Genomic DNA, 17,808 nt, shown 5'->3' on the forward strand with positions numbered 1-17,808 from the left:
AAATCACAAGAAGATTTTGATCTAGTGATTTCCACTCTAAAAGAACAGATTCAGTCACTCCAGATACCTAATCTGGATCCTCTGCACAATGCCATAGCCGAGGTTAAAGAAAAAATTGAGACACTTGAAAATTTTATGAACAATTTGCCATCTTCTGATGCTTTGAATGCAATAACTCGGAGTGTAGCAAATATTAAGCTGCAACTTGAAACATATGAAGATTTTGGAAAAATTCAAAGTACCATAACCCATCTTGAAGGTACAATAGCAGCAGTGCAAAGTGATTTGGCAAATGTACAAGAAACTCGCCTGCCTGGTATTGTAGACACACTTGTCAGTGTCCAGCAACAGATCACAAAGCTTGAAAACCTCAACACTGAATCTGAGCTATCTCATTTTCATCACTTGATCGATGATATCCAAACAAAGCTTGAAATTTTACAACAATCCACACCCACTCAGGCAGATATAGCCCTGCTCCAAAATGCTATGCAAAATGTGGCTGATGCTTCTGAATTAAACAATGTAAAATTGGCACTTGAATCTTTGCAAAATACAGTATCAAATCTTCCCACATCACAGGAACTTAAGAATATTAAGAGGGCAGTGAATAGGATATTGAAATCAGAAGATATCAAGAATATCCAGACAGAGATCAAACATCTCACTCAGACAGTGGCCACTCTACCAACCAATCAACATATTAATGAACTGCATGCCCTGTTTGAGGATATCAGAAGACAGGTCCATGATCTTACTGCTCAAAATTCAAAATTGTCAATTGTTGAAAATTTGCAGCAAATTGTAGCTAATATCAAGCAACAGCTAGGAACCATGGAATCCAATCAAGCAAATGCTCTGTCTGTTTTTGCCACCCAGCTTCAAGAGATTGTGCAACAATACAAGAAACTTGTTGTGGACATAAAGATCAAGCCAGGCCATGATGATGTTGTTAGGACCATCAATGAGCACCTTGAATCTGTAACAAGCAGATTGCTTACAGCAGAAAAGGAAATAACAGGCATAATCGAGAATCCAAAACATACAGTAATTCTTGAATTGTACAGCATCCCCAACAAAGAATATGATTCTCCATTTACACCAGGTGGCAAAATATATATGCTGTCCCCTGCACAATTTTATTACCAGTTTTTTGTTGGGGGCACACTGAGACCAATCAAGATCAAATATTGGCATCAACCACAGGCACACCACTACCCCACCTTATCAATAACAAATGCTGATAACAAAGTGAAAATCAACAGTGTAGAGTTAGAGGATTTTACAGACCCCAATACATTAGAAACAGCCTATGCTGAAGATGATGGCTCTCTGGAATTTAAAATACAAATAGGGGACAAATTATATTTAGAAAATCCTGCAGTATCAGCTGCTGAACACCCTATAGTTGCAATATTCTTGTTTACATATTATGTCTAGAAAAATTATTGTTGATGAATTACACAGACAGGCCAGACATAATTTTAAGAGACTCCCAGTAGTCACAAAGGGCATAGATGATTTATGGCAGAGCGACTTGATTGAGTTGTCAAGTGGGCAGTTGAAAAACTTAGACAAAATCAACAAGGGCTACAAGTATCTACTTACTGTAATAGACACATTTTCAAAATTTGCCTGGGCTGTGCCACTCAAATCCAAGACTGGAACATGTGTTACAGAAGCCTTCAGGACAATCATCAATCATTCAGGAAGATCACCGCGCTATTTGCAAACAGATAATGGCAAAGAATTTTATAATTCAGTGTTTCAACAATTTATTAAAAGCCAGGCAATAAAACATTATTCGAGTTACAGTGACCTCAAAGCCTCAATTGTAGAGAGATTCAACAGAACCTTAAAAAATCTTATGTATAAACAATTTACACTGCAGGGTAATTATAAATGGCTTACAATCCTTCCAGAACTTCTACATAAATATAACAACTCGGTCCATTCCACAATCAACATGAAACCCTCTGAAGTAACTTCATCTGATGAGCAAAAATTGATCAGGACTGTTTATTATCCTAGATACCAGCCAACAACAAGAAGGGCCAAATACAGGGTGGGTGATCAAGTAAGAATCAGCAAATATAAGCACTTATTCAAAAGAGGCTTTACAAGAAACTGGAGCACCGAATTATTTACAGTAGTTCAAGTTAAACCTGGGACCCTTAACACATATATAATAAAAGATCACCGAGGAGAAATTCTCAAAGGCAGGTTCTATGAACAAGAGCTCAGCAAAACTAAACAGCCTGACACATATCTCATAGAAAAAATTATCCGCAGAAAAGGCAACAAGTTACTTGTCAAATGGCTGGGTCATCCGGAAAACAGCTGGATCGATGCAAACAAAATAATAATATGAGCACCTGGGATGTTATAAAAAGGCTGCCAGAACCTGAACAACAGAATAAGAGAAATGGCAACTTGCTGCCTGATAATATTAGGTGTCTTATTGTTGGGCCATCTGCTTGTGGTAAAACTACATTAATGGTTGATAATTTTTTATTGGCACCCAACTGGTTAGACTGGAAAAACAGGCACTTGTATGTTTTCTCTAAGAGCTTGGAACAATTAAAATATCAGCAGCTGATGAAGCTATATGATGGATTGGATATTGCCACTTTTGAATCAGATGTTAAGCCACTCCATGAATGTCTCGATAATTCTGTTGTTGTGTTTGATGACGTTATACTGGATAATCAAAACAAGGTTAGAAATTTCTTTACACAGGGGCGGCACAAAAACATTGATTGCTTCTACCTGGCACAGACTTTTTCTAAAATTCCGAAGCAGCTGATCCGAGACAACAGCAATTTTATATGTGTGTTTCATCAAGACCATACCAACCTCAAACACATACATGATGAATATGTAGGTGGGGACTTGAGCTACAATGATTTTTCTAAGTTTTGCAGCAGGTGCTGGAGCCAGGACAGTTATGGGTTTGTCACAATTGATATGACAAGAACACCCAATAGTGGCAAATACAGAAATAAAATCAACGATTTTCTAGACGTAGAGACGTATATAAATAACCATGAAACGACCAGTCATTGATGATCTTAAGTTAAGAGATTATCTTGTAAAAAGATTTAAGGGATGGAAATCAGAGAACCGAGGAATTTATGAAAAACACAAACAAACAGAACAGCCTGTAATTGATGCTATTAATAATTTAGGTAAGAATATCAAAACTGTTACAGAGCAAAATCAAGATTTGATCACAGAGCTTGTGCCTGTAGCTGCAAGGAACATATTAGATTATCCATTCACCCCACTTTCCAGCATTCATACACCTAGTCCTGTTGCTCCTCGAAGAATTGAAGCTACTCAGGATCCTATTGAATTGGGTCTTCTTGCTCAAAAATATTTAACCACACCTAAAGACAACAAAGATGAGGTGTTTGGCTTATATGCTGACACAGAGCTTGATGGCAGTATCATACATAGAATTGGCAATTTCAGAGTAACTTTTATGGGGGATGATCTGATTGTTTATTCAGAATCTCGTCTCGGAGAAAAAGGTGGTTTTGTTAAGTACCCCGGAACACCTGGATTGTGGGAACTGATGACTAGGAAAAGGCCTGGCAGCTATACAGATCAAGATTATGATTATTACAAAGAAATATTAATAAAATCAGATGCTCTATACCAGAACAATGATCCCACACAAAAAAGAGTCAAGTCGAGCAGTGGAGCAAAATACAATAATTTAATCAAGCCCATATGGTCACAGATCAAGACAGGTAGTGGAATCAAACAATACAACACCCTGCCTAAAGAATTTGTATGGGTTGATGATGTCAGGAAACTTGTGGATAGGTTATTGGTGATAGCTGGGGAGGAAAATGCTGGGAACCACAATTTTTACAATGAAAAGGTTGGAATTATGGACATGATAAGCACAAAATTGTCTAATTTTATAGTGAATGACCCTAAAGGGATTGGATATCTCATAAAAATTATTAATACTCTACCACCTAAATTTTGGAATATTTCTGAGGGTCGGGGGCTTGTTAATGACATTATAAACAAGCTGCCATTTGAACTACACATTCCAGGCTATCAGTATTGTGGTCCCGGTACAAAATTGGATCATAGATTAAACAGAGGGGGTCCTGGTGTTAATCCCCTAGATGCTGCTTGTAGAGACCATGACATAGCATACAACACACATTCTGATCTTGACAAGAGACATGTTGCAGACAAGAAATTAGAAGAGGCTGCATTTGGTAGATTTGTAAGCAAAGATGCTTCTTTGAGTGAAAAAATAGCAGCATTGGGGACCACCATAGCTATGAGCACCAAACAAAAACTGGGGTGGGGGCTGTGAATATGTATATAATAAACCTACAATGAAGGCCAAGGGTGTTATGTATCAAATACCTTATGCAGGTCTTAAATCTCTTAAAACTATTGACAGTCTTTTGACCAAAAAGCAGCGCAAGAAAAAAAGCTCTTGTATTGCAAAGGGACATGGTATGAAATTGTTGCTTAGTACCCCCCAATTAAAAAAATTACAGCAATCAAGAAAAAAATTGCATACAGGGGGATTCATATTTACTATCCCTGCCATCTTAGCTGCTCTCGGGGCTGTTGGGAGCTTGGCCGGGGGATCAGCTGCCATAGCAAAAACAGTGATAGATGCCAAAAAAAATAAGGCAGAATTAGATGAGCAGAAGCGCCATAACCTGGCAATGGAGAAACAAGGCAAAGGTGTTAAGAGAGCCATGAATAAGTTTAAAAAAAACAAGAGCCGCTTACAAACCAAGATATTGAAGCTTTAATCAAGCCACTGGGCATCAAAAATTTTAGAGGTGTGTACATGTCTGATTCTTTACCAGAACAACCACTCAACAAAGAGTGTGGCATTGTTAATTTGGATGAGTACAAAAATCAGGGCACTCACTGGATCTGTTATAAATATTTAAACAATGAGGCATTTGTGTTTGATTCATTTGGAGGTGTTCCACCTGAAAATTTAATAAAATATCTAAAATCAGCTAATCTTTATTACAATAATGCCCGTCTTCAAAACTTTAAAGATGTTAATTGCGGACATTTGTGTTTATCTGTTCTCAGATATATGTCTCAAATAAATAAACCATCAATTGAAAATTTTCAAGAAGCCTTGTGGTATCTGAAACATCATGGGGGTATTCCATCTCACCAGCCAAAATTCAATATTGAAACTCAAATTGCATGATGACATAGTGTATCCCAAAACAATAGCTCTCAGGGCATTTTACGGCATGTACTTGATACCTAATATTACACACCACAACAACAAAATTGCAGTAGGGGATCAAAAAATTGTCATCACTCCAGGGCAATATAATCTGTCAACTCTAAATGCTCACTTACCCAGAGGTGTAGTGTTAAGTCAAAATTCTGTCACTCACAGAGTAGAGATTGTATCTGCTACAGAAACAGTGCATCTGGGTACTATAGGAGAGCTGTTAGGCTTTGAGAACAACACAAAACTTGAAGCAGCCATCAAACACACTGCTATGAATATACCCAAATTCTTAGCCATAGAGACTCTGAATATTCACTGTAATGTGGCCGAGGGTATGATCACCAAATCAAATGGCATAGGCACTCACAAACAAACCGGCATCATTGCAACATTCAAACCTAATTCCGAATTCATGGAGCCAATCATCTACAATCCATCCCCAACATTATATTTTCCTGTGTGCCATAACAGAATAGATTACATTGAATTGATGGTCACTAATGAAAAAGAAGAATTAGTTGATTTTGCTGGAGCCACAACAACTGCTATCATAGAGATTAATATTTAAATAAAAATACATACAATGGAAAATATTGAGAGTTATGAGCTACAATCATTCCCCCCAAACAGGAGGACATTTGCAAATTTAAATCAACCCAACACGGAAATCGAGGTTGATCTTGATGTAGGGGATGGCTTTATACACCCCCACAGAGCAGATCTATACATCAAATTTGATGTTGTAAAGCTCGATGGAACAGATTATCCGGCAAATTCAAATATAAGATTGGTTGATAATTTTGTACCGCATCTGTTCTCTGAAATTGAGATCAGAAAGCATGGGGTTGTTATAAACAGAATAGATTATCCCGGCATTACCTCCACGGCTTTGGCCACTCTAAAATTATCCAAAACAGAGGCTCCATACTACAAAATAGGGGGATTTGAGGCTGGTGATAAAATATTATCTAAAAATCACACTGTACTATTTCCCATGCGCCTGTTGCCAGGATTCTTCTCGGATTACAAAGAAATTATGTGGAAAGGCGGGTTAAGAATTACATTTAGAAGAGCTGCAAATGATAATAATGCATTGATGAGGTACAGTACATTAAATTCTACAGGGGAAGCTCTGCCTAATACCCTACCAGATGCAGGCAAATGCATTATTCAGACTATGGAGCTCAGAATTCCAGTTGTTGAATATGAGGCCAGTTACGCTCTTAAATACAAAGCTGATATAATAAAAAATCCACAGATTCCTCTGCAATTTTACACATATCAATGCGTACAGAAGCCTGCATCTGGCACTTATTATGAATTTGATGCTACAAATTCATTCTCTAGTATTCAATACGACATGCCTGATTTTGTAGTGGTACTGTTTCAGACTGGGAGACACAATAATCAGGAAAAAAATTCAAGTAGATTTGATAACTGCAACATCAAGAACATATATTTTAAAAATGGCAGAAATGAGGTTTTTCCTAGAGAAAATTACAATTTAGACATGTCCAAGGATGATTTTCTCAAATTATATGAAGCTTTTTCGGCTTTCAAAAGGGTTACTACTGGCAGTACTGATATGTACTATTCACCAGATGAATTCAAGACACAGAGACCCATGTTTGTCATCAACACTTCAAAAAGAAAACAAGTTGTGGTTAATGACAGGACAAACATTAAAATTATCTGTGAATTTCACGAGGCTTTACCAGATGACACCATATGTAGCGTTATTCTCATAGGGGAAAAATCATATGTTTATGATGTAAGAAATGAGAGAGTCACAGAGCAGTTCTAGAGACCTGATTTAAACACAGAGGCCCTTTGGATATAAAACAATACTTTACCGTCAGAAAATATATTACCTACCCATTTTATACCACCTCTGTTCGTAGCAGATACCTACCCAAAATACAATACATTTGCCAAAAGTTGAAATACAGAAATATTGCAATGATTATTCTATAAGTTACAGACTTATGTACAACAAGACCAAGCCTAAATGCAATTCAGTTTGCAATGACAATAACCAGGAATTTCCTCAATATGATGGATGGTCCCTGAAAAAGGCATAGTATAGATAAGAATTTCTCTTTGAGTTCCATGACAAATGACATGTAATTTCCCTCGGAAAAGACACAATAGAGGTAATATCAACAGATATAATCACTCAGGCATACAGAAAGAAGGCAATTACTCTTTAATAATAAATAACTCTCTGAAAAGACGCAGTGTAGATTATATCTGTTGGCATACAACTCACGGGCATGCAATAATTTATTGTTGGCCGAAACATGGGACTGATCAAAAGATTGGAAAGAACATGCAATGTTTACTTGACCTCCATTCTATTGTATTGATTATGCAGTTTTGCCCCGTATTGTTGAGCTCCCAGATAACAAAACTCTGGTGATTCTTAATAGAGAATAATTTTGCTCTGTTGTACAACATTTTTTTTACTAGGTTTAAGATCTGGGAGCTATCAACTAGCAGTAATTATTCTCAAAATCTTACATATGGAATGCCACATCTATCAGGACTCGAACCCAAAGCCCCTTGTTTACAAAACTACAATATTAACATTTTGCCATCAGATTTTATGAGGACTCAAACCCGAACCTTTTGATTACAAGGCAATGCACCACACTCCACTCGGTCTCAGAACCCAATAGATATCAATTCAAGATTCCTGGGATTTTGACAGAAAAACATACTATAAGCTTAATTTCTGGTGTAGCCAAAAATATATCAATTTTTGGCAAATTTATGAACAAAAATCTGGCTGATGCAACTTTTATAAGTATGTGCAAATCAATCTAAGAGAGCTCTTCGTTTCTGAAAAATTCCCGAGGGCATTTTTCCAAAATTCTTGAATTAGACAAGATTCCACACTTGCTCAAAAAACTCATATGGGCATGTTGAGCAAGTTTTAAGTGTAGCAAAGCTGCTGGAGAAGTACTCTTCCTTTCCGGCACTGTCCGTAGTATCAATACAACTACTATGTAGGTATGCCACACATGCGCACATACATTCTGGCAGGGTTGCCAACTCAAATTGGTAGATATAATATGCGCCACCCTGTATTAATCACTTGCAATGTAAATATATTTGTTTTATTACAGAACTCGAAGAGTGATATCGCTAAAGAATTTACCAACTAGGAAAATATCTTGAAGATGGAATGTGCTTCAATTTGTACGACACATTTGGTATATCTTCATCAGCGGAAAGCAGTGCGAGCAGCTCGTCGTGGAGCACAACTCTTCCACAAAAGAGTAGGGAGAGAGGGAGACAGAGAGGGAAAGAGAGAGAGAGAGAGAGAGAGAATAAGTGGAGGACATGTAAGTCCATGAATAATGAATCAGGCAAATAGCCGTCCTTTGTTGACTGCGAACACCCAATCCCCTGGAGGGCCATTAATCATCGACCGAATTGATGACCTGCATCCCGATAGGTCACTGTAGCTGAAAGGTTAGTGAGGCAGACATTTTATTCAGGATTCCATAAAAAGAGAAAAGGAAACCCAAGGGTCTAGTCCAGACTAGGAAGAACCATACTAAATATTCTAATTTTCGGAATTGAGAGTATACCAACTACAGGGTGAGTCCAAAGTTCCTTAACACCGCTTGTAAAAGAGTTATGCTGAGTACAATTGGTCATGATAGAAACAGGTTAGGCCCAGGGGGAACCATAATTGTGCGTGTGTAGCCGAGGTTCAACTCCAAAATTTTAAAGGGAAAGTGGGTGATATGAATCATGAAATCAATCTAGAATATCACGAGGAATGCAGTAGTGAAGTTTTTCGACGTATCTTTAAGCAGTAAATATGTTATGAACGCTTCTACCCATTTTCTCCTTTTCAAGGTGCTTTTACACGCACAACTATGGTTCCCGCCGGCCTAACCTCTTTCTATCATGACCAATAGTACCCAGAATAGCTCCTTACTATTCATAGGTGGTAAGAGACTTTTGACTTAACTTGTTTATTGCCAGCCAAAAAGTCCAACTTGAAAGAAAGAAACATCACATTAGCCAGGACGTTTCTAAATTATTACTTCCACAATAAAAACAGCCTTCATAGTGATTGCATTGAGTTATTGTAGTCCCTCGGTCTCGTACAGACGGATTTTAAAGAGAAACTGTCCGACAGAGGATTGATTGATTTGGTGGTTTACGTCCACTTTATGCACAGTAAGGCTAATCAGGACTGGACCTAAAGTTTAAAGTGGGATCCGAACCACCGTGTGCCTCCAACGGGTATCGAGCCCGGGACCCCTTGATTACAAGGCTACGACGCTACCACTACTCCGCCGGGGAGGCTTGTCCGACAAAGGAATATGAACCTATGGTGAGTAGACGGATGTAAACACGAAAGGGGGGAGTGGGTAGAAACATGCGCGAAACTAGTCTGTATATTTGAGATCAGTATTTCGGTTGTATTGTATGCTTTCGGTTCTTTCTTATCACCCGCTTTTATCTATTTATGACGGTTGTTATAACACGAAACAAATCCTTTCGAAGTGAAACAAATACGGTTCCTTCCCAGTCTGCGTTCCACATGAATCCGTCAACCCTATTTTGTCAATAGACTCGTCCAGTTAGCGCATGCGCACTTGCGTCGATGGTCGCGAGTAACGCAGACGGATTTTATGTCCCATTGTCGGTCTTGCCTCGACTTGTAAACACCCATCTAGTTCTGGATCTCTGTCTCATCTCGACTTATAAACATGCGTCTCGTCTTCATCTCGGTCTCGTGTCGACTCTCAAGATATACAGGTTGGAGATAAAGTCTTTGGAATATTACAAAGAAACTATTATAGTTATAGATGCGTGGTTTGTATCAAAAGAAAGGGAAACTCATAAAGTGTTTTCTCTTTGTTGTAGGAAGAGACTTTTGCAAGTTCACTAGGCGAACGAGATACTTGCTGAACAGCTTCAACACTCTCTTTACTGACGGATGATCGTCCTGCTGGCAGAGGGTAAAACACACTTCCATTCTCCTTAAACTTGTCATACAACACAACAATGCTTTTGAAATCAGGTGGTGATCGTCCATATTCCTCATAAGATTTTGCTGTATAGAAATCGGTGACTTAATCTCACGATACCATAAAAGGCATTGAGCTTTCTCCTGCACTGACGCCATTTTCATATCCAGCGATCTCAGCGCCTCCTGTACCAACAAAGCCTCTACTTAGAATAAAGGGGAAAAAAACCTTATGCGTTTCTCGTTCTTTTGCCACAAGCCATGCAGCTGTAACTGTAATAGTTTCTTTGTAATACACCTTTGTAATGTTAGAAAAACATTCTGGTCACCCTGTATATCCTCGTATAGTACAAACAACATAAACCGCGTGTCACCGCACAAACATTCACAATGTACAGAGGTTTAGCAATTGTTTTCCTGTTTGATCCGTCGATACGAGTTTTATATTTCGTTCCAAGAGTCCAACGCCGCACATAATGGTAGAAAGCGAGTTGGCGGAGCAAAGACAGTGCACGCTTATCCAAACGGGTGATAGCTGTGGCGGAATTGTCCCCTCCATGCAATCATTTTCCCACTCACGTGTTCATTGGTCGAGCCATCACAAGTCATTACTTGCGCATAGGACTTATTCCAGTTCGGTTCCTTCACAAACTCCTCGGACAGAGTATAGTTGAAATGAATTTTATCATGAATATACACAACCACGCAGCGCAGACGTACAGTCACAGGCAATAAAAATGAAACACTTAAATCCTGAAATACTCACTTTCCCGCAAGACGTTACGTGTATGGCCTAACTCTACGGCCATTGAAATTTTGCTATTAAAATCCACTTATCACCGTAGAGTTATGCAACACACATAACGCCTTACAGGGAAGCGAGTTCCATTTTTATTGTCGGTGATTGTACAATCGCTAATAATGTACTTACTTCGCAAGTTCTACAAACAAGACACGATATATCTAGAAATAATAAGGTAGATATGAGATTGGCATATATGAAGATCTCTCGTAGTGAAGTATATTGTGTTGTTGTACATTTTTCAAATACCATATTAAAATCTCGAACGAGACGGTCAGTCTTGGTCTTCTGCCCACTTTACAGACATATCACATCTCGACAAGCCTCGAAGAATGCGGTCTTCTCTAGGTGTGTCCCTAAATTCTATTATTCATGTGACAAACATTTCAAAAACGAGAAACTAGATTTGAAAGTACTTCTACTTGACAGTATAGCAGATGAATAGCAATTTTCAATTAGTTTCGCTTCTAGGAAATGCTGTTGTTTATCTGTGGCCTAATAGGAGAAGAGTTGGAATAAGAAATTTTGTTCTGAATATGAATCTCTTAGGAACTGCAAAACACTATAGAAAGAACATGTTTGATCTTGATTTTAATTAGTTTTGACATAAAGAAATCCTCTTTATTGTAAATTATCTGCAAGAGAAAATTAGCAACTTTAATGAATATCGCGGCTGTTATGCTTTTGCTACCATGCCTGAATGGAACTGCAATATTCACAACAGAGCTTTCCACTGTAAACAACATCTAGCGGCGTGTAAAAAGAAAGAACCCGGCTCAGTACTAAGCAAAAACGTCGTATCTATTCCGTAAAAGCACACTGAAATGATTACAACAGAATGTAGGCTCGTAATAACATGGTAGAAGATGTTTACCCATTTTCCTCGTAAGATTCTTCCTCGACTATCATACACGAAGTCTATCATTGTTCTACAGAAGTAATTACAACATTTACAAATAAGCAGAAATACACTTAGTGCCCAGATTCTGATTATAATTTTGTTCTCAGCCCTTTTGCTTCAGAACGATTTTCCTCGAGGTCAGGAATCATGGAATAAAATAACGGAAGAGGTAAACAGTTGCAAATGGTGTCGATCAACAAAAAAAAATCCTCCTTGAAATCTCATTGTATTTGGTGCAATATAGATAGTAATGCTTGTCAATACTGTGCATGTAGCGATTCATATCATTACTTAGAATATTTAAGTCTAGAACATTTGAAAACGTAACAGTAACTACATTCTGTCTAGTGAATCTGTCGAGCGAAGCCGTACATAACGGTGGAGAAGGGGGAAAAGCATTCTGCGCTTACGTCACAAGATGGAATACGGCTCTTGATCAAGAAAGCTTTTGAGTTTGGTGCGATAAGACATACCCAACTGTCAATCATATGCTCTTCGCACTGTGCTACTCCTCTCCCACCACACAGTGTTGTCAGTCGCTAACTCAAAAACAATACCAGTAGGTCCATCTATCCGGATTTAAGTTGAAAATTATTTATCTATCATTTAGCTTATCCACTCATCTTCAGGCCTGAAAAATGCGTTTTTAGTTCAAGCTTAATTTAGGATTGTGCGCAACAAATATATTATGCGTAACACATATGATTTAATACAATATCCGGATCTGGAAGTACGAATTAATCCAACATAATTCTAACCAATGTGTTCAGATTTTTTTGAAAAATAACTATAGATATCTTTCAATAAACGCTACAATTCCACCAATAAATACACTACATCGCAGGTACAAGTGTTCATGTTTTAATCACTACACTGTTTTGCTGTTAAAACAAATTCTTGTTCTTTTTTAAATTTCTGGTATTGTTTTGCTAGTTCTCCCAATGCTTATTCTTTTCAACTGTTAATGAAACCTCAAAATGGTATCGAGGGACTGTTGGTAAAGACGTGACCGGAAACGAACATCTCTTACTGCAGAGAGTGTTTCAAACAGGAATTATGGGACCTCATTTACTCCACCGTCTTTTCTAAATAAGAGATGTGTTAGGAAACACAAATAGAATTGAATTTCCTCCCGCAACAAAGAGGGAGCAAGGGAATGTTGCTTTCAGAATAGTAAGCGACAAGAAGCTTTCAACAGGCCATCTTAGTGAGGAAATGCCTCTGGAAAGTTTGTTTCACGACACGTAAAGGTTTAATCGATGGACTCTCGCAATGGAAGGAAGACTCAGTTTGAGAATTTCGGTTTCCTCTCTTTCGCTCTCTGTCTCTCACACAGCGATGATTCTTTCTGAAAACACCCAAAGGCCGGCCTCTTTTCCACGTAGTACACCCTGGACTACATTTTGCAAATTAACTAGGCTCTTGATATCTGGAACTCACAACCAGTATAATATTGTGTGGTTTCTGTCTTCAGCCCTGTCCAGTTTGATTGTGATAGCCCTTTCATCATCTTCATCTTTCACCTTTCATCCTAATCTTCGCGATTAACCAAAAGCGATAGAAAAGCGAAATAAATATATGTTGTGAACAGTGGCGGCGGATTGGGTTCCAAACCCGTAAGGGGGGGAGGAGGCAAGGACATTTTATTTCCCTTGGTATGCAAAGTTGAGCATAGTGCGGGGGCAAAAGTGGCAAAACGTGGGGGGGCAGCTACCCCCACCACGCCCCAATAATCGCCGCCACTGATTGTGAATGGGAAGAATTAGAACTAGGGTGGACAAATGCAGACCGCAGCTACGAAGATCAAAAGGAGGAAAATTGGATACAAGTAAATATCGTGACGCCCTGTGCAAGTATTGTTGCTCTATTGAATTAATATTATGGTCAGTTTGCAAAGAAATAGATATAAAAGTTTTTCGTGCTGGTTTCGCTTGTTACAATGACTTTTGGGAGATATAGCACTGCCAGCGCGTTCGAAGATACAAACTTATTTTCGAAATCCTACATTCATATAATCTATACCTAGTTCATACCTATTTATTTGCTGAATCGATAACCCGGCTTTATTTGCTAATTCCAATTGAGTGTACGCTCTTACTAACGGTTGCGAACAGAGGTCAACTGTGATCTACTCTATATGGTGTAATCTGCAGGGGCGTGATCTCAGGTTCTTCTGCACACTTATACCCCATAACGACTGTGCTAAACAGCTCTAAGTTTATTTACACCATCGTCTGTGTTTCCAAATTAAGATCGATAAAGGAAAGCGCAACATATCTCAACAGGTGGCTGGATTAGACTCGCTTCTCAAAAATCCGAGGTTTGGCACGCGGACCAAATTGCCCGCTTGCACCGCCATGATGCGATCCATGCTACTACACACTGAAGAGCCGTAAGTGGCCATGAACGCTCAGTTCGTATAATACTACTACACGAAGTGTTGGACCAGGACATGGAAAAAATATTGGCGTCTGTACCAACCGAGAGTAGCAACTTACATTGTGTCCCGGGAATATGTGGAGCAAGCAAACGAAAACAAGTCCTCTGAGCACGTAGTTTCGACCGATGAAGGTGTGAGAGGGTGAATGCATGAAGGGAAAAGCGTGGCTGCAGCTACCAACCGTTTGCAGAAGCACGCACTGCTTTGCTTCACCTTCTCGCTTTATCCCCTTCTCTACCGTCATGCTCGGCCTTGCTGCACAAGCCGTTCTCCTCCATCCACGAGCAGCTAATACTCTGGCTGTGAGAGGTAATACTCGTATTCGATGAGAAGTGATCTGTTGATATCTCAGAAACTCGCAAATATTAATATATAAAATTTAATACTATTTACTATTCTGGGGGGGTTAAGGCGGCCAGGGGCGTAGTGCTGATCACACCAACCCCACCTTCGGCCGTGATCAAGAAAGTGTGGAGCCCTAACCCCACACCCCCTATACGCCTTCATGGCGTGGTGCATAGCACAGGGGAGCACTTTACTTCTTTTTAACTATTTAAGTCACATAAATTACTAGTTTAACAACACAAACATTATTTTGGTTATGAGTCCGTCTCTCTGTCTACGAAAAAAATATCTTTAGGTTGCTACGAGAGCTATAATGAACTTTGTGTAGTGAAATCGGTTTCAAATAGCAATTTATTATTATGTATATTAACCTATTTCACAGATCGTTAAGAATTTATAAAATATAAACTTGTAATATGTCACTGTGTTGATTATTATCCATGCATGGGCATAACGCTATAAAAGTGGCTTTAACGTACTAGCCGTCGTGTTAGAACCAAAGGGTAACTCCAATTTTTCAAATTTACATGATCTGAAAAAGAGTCCGTATATTGGAGATACTGCTGATTACAAGTGGAGATATGTTCATCTGACTCCAAATATAGCTCTTGAGAGCAATATTTTTTTGGTTTACGTTCCTCTGGTTCTTATATGACGATACTATATTTCCAAAAAATGAAAAGAAAAGAACACGTGTGGATGTAATGGCCTGACGAATACATTAAATTCATATTGTACACTGACGGATGATAATCTGGTGTGTTTGCTGTGGCTGCGTACATCACTTACGACATCAAGGAAGATGAAAACATCGGCACGTCCTTTGATCATTACTCATCTGCGCCGGCTGTAACAGGATCTTGTTCTGCGTCGATCTGCGCAGTTAGACATCAAAATTTCAGAGAAGAAAGAGGTGGTGGAGATGGATGGTGAGTGAGAACTCATCTTTAACCTCATTCGCAGAAGAATCTCGCAACTTATGCTAATGAGGTAATCAATATACGTACTACGTGAAGCCTTGAAAACAATTAGAACACTTGCCGCAACAAAAATTTCAGGTAGATTACCTCCAATCCTAACACTTTGTATAAAACTTCATATTTTTGAATAAATGCTCTACCATTTCTTTATTCATTTAGAGCTTCAACTACGAATTTCAAATCTCTATCTCTTGTCGATGTCATAATAATGTCTCGTATCTCAATAGAATTACAACAAAATTGTCCAACTATTGAGATTAGTCAATTTATGGTGAATTTATCCATGAGAAAAATATGGAAGTCTGTGGGCCAGTGTTGCACTATGCAGATAGGAAAAAATGCCACACAACAGCTGAATACACCACAGAATCAATTTCACATATGCGATTTTTCTTGGGCTACATTCTCTCTTCTCCTTACGTCATAAATCTATTTACAGTTTCTGACTTCGGGTAAATTGAAAATATTGATGGAAACTCATTCACATAACAGGAAATAATAACTATGGCCAGTGTTCAAAATTTAGTTTCAATGTTTCATTGTTTTACAATGTAAACACAGAAAGTGCAATAATTATTGTAGATGACGAACTTGCGTCTATATTTCTCGTTAACATTTTGAAACCACACAAAATATTTGATCATAACGGTAATCCATAGCTGTGACAGTTTATTTAGCTTAGTGGTTCCATTTTGCCTCGTAAGATTGTGTAAGATCCGCCCTGGATCGTTACTTGGTTGATGGGTCTATTGAACCTCGGCTTCACGCTCAGTAACTCTTCGGGGATTGAGTCTCCTCGGCTCAAGGTTCGGGTTAATCCGACTGCTTCAGTTCTTGATGAAAGTTCCGTCGTAATTCGGGGTCAAAGGTTCTCAATCTACTTATAGATCTTGACCAAGATTCTACAAGCAGTCGACAATCCTTCTTCCCACTAGGTTCTGTCGATATCCAGTTAAGTATCCAACTTCCTTTTCTCTCTCCAGCCTATGACTAGAGGACCGAAGATTCTTCCGTGACCACCGAATAAGAAAAGGTGTACTCTGACCAGGGTTACAAACGTTGACTACGAACAGTCTATCGGCCGATCCCGAATTCCGGCATATCTCAAGACAATCACAACTGTCTCAATTATATCTCCTGACCAGGAGCATAGAACAGAGAGAATATAAGCCTTCTGACCAGAAGAGCTAAATAACTGTCCTAAGATAATCCCAGAATGAACTAATTTCTAATATTGAAGTGGATGTAAAAGCAGAAGTTTGAGCGTTGAAAGAATAGACGGTTATACGAGTTCCGCATTTGTCAGATGTTCGAAAACAAAAGGCCACGGGCCACCGAGCTTCGCTGCTTATATAGCATTTCTTGGTGCCGTGATGGATTTACAAACTTTTATCTTAACACAAATTTTACATCACAATAAAATACAAATTAATTAAGTATCAATGAGAAACAATCAGTTACATGTAAAACTTATTAATTTTACCCTTTTGTGATTATTAAATATGCAATAGAATTTTAAATGTTATACTCAGTATTTAATTTCAGCAGGGAGTATGGCTTCTTTCAACTCCCCTCTCTCCCTGCAACGGCCACGCGAAAAAGAAGGAAGGAAAAAAATATACAACGTGAAAATGTTAACCAAATATTTATATACAGGTTTTGTTTTGCGCGAGCATAACTTCCTTTTGCGTTAACGTAACTAAATTTTGAGAATACTGTCTTGCAGCTAAAGAATCAGGGATTATTATGATATAAGTCTAATTATTGTCCGCCAAGGGACACGACAGATACAGAGTGGGAAAGACAGCCTAATCTTTCGTCTTTTCTCTGTGACAACGTTTTCATAAGGTAGAGTCTGCCTGGCTCTTACACAATAGCGTTAGGTTTCTTGCATTGTTGTCACCCCTTGGTTGTCACCGATAATATACTTCCAACTCAGCTTGCTGGCAGAAACAAACAAACTCTTGGAACTTATAATTAACACCAGGATGTATAGTTTATATACGAAGTGTGTTTCACATTACTTGATAATTAACCATTAACATATAGAATTATAGTAAAAAAAAGAAAATATTAAGTTTATATACATATTTCTAACG

This window comes from Lepisma saccharinum, chromosome 1 (assembly GCF_977018435.1).
Source record: "Lepisma saccharinum chromosome 1, izLepSacc3.1, whole genome shotgun sequence".
In the NCBI taxonomy this organism is placed as follows: Eukaryota; Metazoa; Arthropoda; class Insecta; order Zygentoma; family Lepismatidae; genus Lepisma; species Lepisma saccharinum.